The sequence below is a fragment of the Euphorbia lathyris genome, chromosome 7, assembly GCF_963576675.1.
Source record: "Euphorbia lathyris chromosome 7, ddEupLath1.1, whole genome shotgun sequence".
NCBI classification, from domain to species: Eukaryota; Viridiplantae; Streptophyta; class Magnoliopsida; order Malpighiales; family Euphorbiaceae; genus Euphorbia; species Euphorbia lathyris.
This window is the reverse complement of record NC_088916.1, coordinates 55,097,662-55,104,564: the sequence shown is the minus strand read 5'-3', so window position 1 is coordinate 55,104,564 and position 6,903 is coordinate 55,097,662. Positions and strand designations below refer to the sequence as shown.

Genomic DNA, 6,903 nt, shown 5'->3' with positions numbered 1-6,903 from the left:
AATATATTATAAGAGCCTTACACTACGCCAAAACCCTCTTTAGACGACGGTTAAAAATCGTCGTCCCGCGAGATATAAATCTGTCACGGGGCTCGCTGCCGTTTATTGCACCTTCAGACGACGGTCAGATTCTGTCATGTTTCATCATCACACATGACATTAGCCTATTTTCTTACTGTCATCTTTCCCTTGTTACGATGCAACTTATTTATTACTGCCGTCACCTTTAATGTCATCACATGACATTCTGACAATTAAAACCGTCAGGTTAGCGTGTGGGAAATTGACATATTTAATTTGAGATGACAGTTTGTATAATAAATTCTGCCGTTATAGCCTGTTTAGATGGCACGGGTCTTAATCAACCATGTCAAAGGAGTTTTTTTCATATGACAGAAACATTTTTTTAATGTCTTTTTATTGCTGTTTAGATGACATTTTTCAAAATTAAAATGTCACTTTATGCTTTCTTCTTTGTTTGAATTTCTGGTTTTTATACCTGAATACAGAAACATTCTAAAATATGAAGATTAAATTCTGTATAACAATGGTTTCAATTTTATTGGAGACCAATACTCATAATATGTTTACATTTGTGCCTAATGTCAATCCATATCTTGAATAACCAATACATTTCTGAATTAAAACACAAAAATAATAACCAATATCTTCCATAAGTCAATCCATATCTTAGAGTAATAATTAGGCCTATAATCCCAAATGTCTTGCTATCTGCAAAAGCCAAGCAGGTCATTAATATTACACACAACCCTAAACTCAGTAGTAATTACGTGACCCTTCCCCTAACACGGCCTTTCACTTACCACAATCATGTCACTATAAATATATGCATCATAATTCAGAATCATACCTTCAACAGCCAGAAAACTTACCAACAATGGATCCCCTTATTGAAACACCAGGAGAAATAATTGCTGACTTGAATAAGTTGTACATGGAGAACCCAGAGTGGCTTCTGGCCATCAATGGTACGTATGTCAATCCATAGTTGTTCTGTAACCCTTCCTGGTTTCTTCTATGTATTTCTAATGATTCTTCTTGGATGATAACGTACAGGTCCTCTCGATGGTAACTTCTTCAAATGGTCGATCAGAATGAAAGGCCCCCAATACACCCCATATGAAAGGGGTGTATTTGAAATCAGAATCAGCTACCATCCGGATTTCCCAAACAGACCTGCAAGAGTAATATTAACTCAGATCAGTAAGATATAATCACCTATATGAAACATACACTAATACATCTCTCCTCTTATTCTCAGTTTTGGTTCCGGAATAGGAAATATCATCCTAACGTGGCTCCTCAGGGGTCGATTCATCTTCCCCGTATCCTTAATAACCATCGCTTTTCCACTGCCACGGTATAATGCAACCATTTATCTATTTCATTTGATATACATACAACATCATATTTTTGTTCTAATTATTCTATGCATTTTGTAGTATCTGTGGCACATATATGATCTACTTCTACAGCCCCACAGTGATGAGCCATTTCCTGGGCAAGAAGCAGTTGCTGAGCAATACCGCAGCAACAGGGAAGAGTATGAGGGGATCGCCCGGATATGGACTGAGGAGTATGCAAAGTGCATATGGGGTGTCCAAATCTACTAAACTATATTGGCTAAGAGAAAGGAGAACCGGAAGGCAATGTGAGCTCCAAATGTGGTTCTCATTCCAATTCCAAATTTCATTTCTTTAGTCAAAATAGTTAAGGAGCTTTGGACCCTTAATTTCCCCCTTTTGTAATATATAACGTGGAGCTTTGTGCTCCTAAACTGACCTTTTTATAATGCTTCTTCCACTTGGTAATGAGGGTTATGATGCTGTCACCATAAGGGACTCTGTTTGTGCCGAATATGAAGGGTGTTCAAATCTCCTAAGCTTTCTTGACTAAGTGAAAGGAGAATTGAAAGGCAATGTGATATCCAAATGTGGTTCTCATTCCAATTCCAAATTTCCGTTCACTAGTCAGAACAGCTAAGGAACTTTGGACTGTCAATTACAACCGAAAGGCAACACTCATCCCCCTTTTTGTAATATAAAGTAGAGCTTTGCTATTCAGTTTGTATGTATGTGCAAGTAGACTAAACTGACCCTTTTACAATGCTCCTTCCACTTAGGTTGTACTCGTGGTACTCTAAACTTGGTAATGAGGTTTATGATGCTGTCAAAACAAGGGACTCTGTTTGTGCTGAATGCATCATAAACCTATCACTATGTTTAATGTTGTTGTTACGATATCAAACCGAGTGGAAAGGAACATAGTAAGAGTATGGCCAATGCACATACATAACCCTTTATGTAGAACTTGTTATTCAGTTCGTATGTATATGTATATTCTATCTAATCAAAATATATCTTATCATTTGCAAGCCATATCAGTACATGCAATTAGCCTAAATGTACCCTTTAATACATGCTTCATACATGCTTCATAAATGAATTGCATTCAGAATCCTTACTTATCATTTCAAATAAAAATGAGCCAGTTGAGTTCATAACATTTTCAACTTTAAGAGTATGCCTAACATGCTATAACAAGTAGACAACTTATTCAAGTAGACATGTATATTCAAGTGAACATGCTATAACAAGTAGACAACTTATTCGTGCATGTCTATTCCTTACTTATTCAAGACAACTTATTCCTTACTTATCATCATAGGTCATGTTCAATTTCAAAAAGAGTATGGTGATATCTCATCATTTGCAAGCCATATCAGTACATGCAATTAGCCTAAATTTACCTTTTAATACATGCTTCATACATGCTCAATGACCCTTTTACAATGTTCCTCGTACACATACTCATACAGAACCTCAAACATAAACATCAACAAAACATCATACATAATCATGTTTCATACACATACACATACTCAATCACTTCTAGCAGTATAACTCATAGGTGTAAGAGTAGTGCCAATCTCAATGAACATTCAAAGCTTTAGAGTATGCCTAATCAGCCACATGTTTAATGACCATTCATCAATGTTCCTCTAATACTTGATGCATGATTAATAAGCTACATGCCCAAATGAACAATCGTACACATACTCATACAGAACCTCAAACATAAACATCAACAGAACATCATACATAAGCATGTTTCATACACATACACATACACATACTTTCACTTGTAGCAGTATAACTCATAGGTGTAAGAGTAGTGCCAATCTTGTTGGGGTTTAGTGTCCTATAGACAATTGTTCTAGGATACAAACTTAATGTAAATGAAGTGTTCTTTATATCATTTGTTTTAATAAGATATGGTTTCATAACTATATAAGGGCAATCCCTTTTAAGAACTAAATAAAATCTAATAAAAGGAAATCCATAAGTTTGTTTAAAGTGATTATAAAGTGTTCATACAAGCATGAAGTGAGACGAAACTTTATAATAAACTAATAAACTTAAAACCACCCCAAGTCAAGTAATATATTTAGGATTGACATATCACTGCTGAGACTTGCATGTAACAATGTCTTCTGTCGAGACAGAAAGCTGATCTCACAAGCTTCATATATGCAGATATCTGGACAGTTACATGGATCCAATGAAAAGAAGTTCATTAGGATTGGGGACCCAACTTGAGATAACAGGATGGGTAGATTCATCCTTGTCACCTGTTCATCTCATTGGTATTAATAGGTATAAGTAATCCTCAGACTCAAAGGAATGTTAATTGGTGATCCTGGATTATGGAATGTGATGCTTTGATCCTGTTGTAACACGATCCATAACAGAGATGACTCTGGGGTGTGAACGACAGATGTTGGGTATCACAGAAAGTAATTGCAGGATAATTATACATTGGATTGAGCATTTATCACTCCTGATGAATGGGAGATACGTCCATGGATCGCTTGTGGAAGACTCGACTCTAAATCTTTGCAAGGTGATAGCTTAAGACTTGAAATACAGATTTCACTTAACCTATCTAATTGGAGTTGACTCGGCCTGTACAAGTAAAAAGAACGTCTCGCTATATGTGACTTGACATTATCCATAGTCATAAGATTCAGTTCAAGGATGTAGCTGATAAAGGATCGAATTATACTGTAACTAATACGGAAAGGTCAACGACAGAATCAATCTGTCTTCTTATAGCTCTGGGGGAATGTTTCGGATTTGCCAATCACATTTTGCGTACTCATTCCGTTATGCAAAGATTAAATATAATTATGTGAAAATTAATTTAATAGTTGCATACGGCTAGAAGCAATAAGAACCTAATGGGTCACATATAAGACTTGGAACTCAAAAGACAAACGAATGTTAATTAATTGATGGAAGCCCAACTGAGTCCACTAAGGCCCAGTATATAGGGTGGGGCGATTTTATGTATATAAAATACATAAACATTTAATTTGATTTTAAACAATTCTAATTAGATTATAATTGTGAATTAAATTAATTAAAGGATAAATAAGTTAGGAGTTTTAATTAGATTAAATTGCTCCTATTATTATCCTATAAGGTTACTATTATTATATTTATATTTAAGATATAATTATAGATAATAAATAAGAATTATATTCCGAATTAAATTCTTATTCAGTAACCTAATTCTATCTAACTAGGGTTTAGATACAAGAGAATATAAATACCCCCTATATATGAATTTTTGAAATACACAGAGCAAACCGGGAGAGAGAATTTTCGACCCACACCATAAGGACGAGATTATCCACCATTTCCGTCCGTTCAATTGATTACATCTATTTTCTCTTTATCCTTGATCTTGTGTTGATTAATTAGAGACAATCTACTTTGGTTGTTATATACGGTTGATTCTAACTTGATCTTCAATTGTTTTGTTTTGTGCTCGGGAACTCGAAGTAAGAGTTGTGGGCACTTCGTTTGCAACGGTAGACAGAACTTCTGAAAGGTATTTCTTTTATCCCTCTTTATATGAAATAACGATTAACGGATCTTGGGTTAATGGAAATAGGTTAAAAATTTTATATTTCCGCTGCTATACGTTAGCCTATTTTCCTTCAGTGGTATCAGAGCCTGCGTTAAATCCGTTATTTTATATATGAAAATTTAGAAGTTTTTCAATCAGGTTGAATAAATATTTATAGTTAGGTTAATTAACAAAACTGTTTTGATTAATTAGTTCTAAAGATAAATAAGTTTTAATTAATTGTTAATTAAAATAGTTTATGCATATGTTCTTAATTATTTCGATTGATAATCATTATAACAATATCTATTAGTTTTATAGTTAGATTGTTAAAAGTTAATTTTATTGATTCTAAAGATAAAATGGAAAATCTATAATAGGTTTTCTTATTTTCTGAAAATCGTTTTGAAACCGTTTTAAAACTGATATATATATATATATATACATAATTTAAAAAAAAAGGGGACAGCAGCTCGGGTCGCGCCTCACGGCGCGACCCGGCTGCTATCGCACGGTTGCTGCCCCGCGGCAGCAACCACGCGGCGGCTGGCCGCCGCTGCCGCAAGGCAGCGGCTGGCCAGACACGCTAGGGCTGCTGCCAAACGGCAGCAGCCGCGTCCTCGGGCCCGGCCCGAAACCCACTTATTTTAAAAGTGTTTTAAAATCAGTTTAAAAATAATTGTATATATAAATATATATGTTTCAGAAATTAATAGTTTTATGTTTTGATTATCGAATGAAAAATTTATTTAAAAAGTTTGTTTTACCTATTTGTAAATCAAAAGTATTAAATGAATTGAAATCAAAATAATTGGGACATGCATAAATTAAAGTTTTGTATAGTTGTATTAATCTAAAAGGTTAATATAGAAGATACGAAACTGTTAGAAGTAAAATTGGATGAAAGTTAATTTGACGTGTTAATGTGATTAACCTAAATATTACATAATGTATTTATGTAATCAACCAATTAAATTTATTTAATTGAGTCTATGCATGTTTGGAGTTATGGACATATTTGGACCCTCTTTTAGTCTTTTGGTATTTTTGAAATAGGGCCTGCGAGTCCTGCCTTTCTACTATTTATTGTAATTTCTCCTCTCATCTAATTCCCTTCAATTTAATTGATGTTTTCTTTAGTAGAATAGAAATTAATATGTAATTTCAAGGCGCCATGGAGAAGACGGAGGACCTAAAGAGAAATATGTAATAGTTAGTATTTCCCTAGGTTTGGCCTTTTATTCCGTCTCTGGCTCGACGGAATAATTTAGATGATATGTCCATAACGCCAATGTATGTGTCTGATGTATGCTAAAGCAAATCAAGACTAAGTTAGATTATGAGACTTAAAATAAAAATCCCTCACTAATTAAAAGTTAAGTAAATAAGCAAGTTATTAAATCGGTTGCCCCTCCCTAATATTATAATTCAGCCGGCAGTACTGGGGGCCTTTGGGTTGTTGAGCAAACTCAAGCTCGGGGTCTTATGGTAACACCTGAATTATCGAAAATCATTTTTCATGAATATGGGGTAATACTTAAATTAGATTATGATAATTGGATGAGCAAACTCATGTTGTCATAATCTAATGGGCAATATGGTTGGGATTAATATGAATAGCATATTAGTTACTAATGTGGTTAGTAACCCAATAACCTAGGAATCACATTAAAGATGTGATTGATTACATGAATCTACCTAACAAATGAGACTAGCTTGTTGAGCAAACTCAAGGCGAAATCTCAGGAGTTAGAATCCTAGCTCACTAAAGGATTTGTGAAATTCTTCGAATTAATATGGAGGGCTATTAATTTGGCAAAATAGTGGGAGCAATCTAAAATAAACAAAAGGCCTATAATTTTAGATTGATGTATTTTAAAGCAAATGAATAACGTACGTTTACTCTTTCTCACTCTCAGGTTATATTATAACACTCTTAAAATCATGACTAAAACCAATCTGCAAAAC

At 34.3% G+C, this 6,903-nt stretch overlaps 1 long non-coding RNA gene across 1 annotated transcript; it reads left to right on the top strand.

Moving 5' to 3' along the window:
- The first annotated feature begins 592 nt into the window (after nucleotides 1–592).
- On the top strand, nucleotides 593–1,700 carry LOC136234807 (uncharacterized). The gene is made up of 3 exons (XR_010691486.1): nucleotides 593–989; nucleotides 1,078–1,205; nucleotides 1,283–1,700. It is a non-coding gene; the product is annotated as an uncharacterized lncRNA (long non-coding RNA).
- Nucleotides 1,701–6,903: the final 5,203 nt, after the last annotated feature.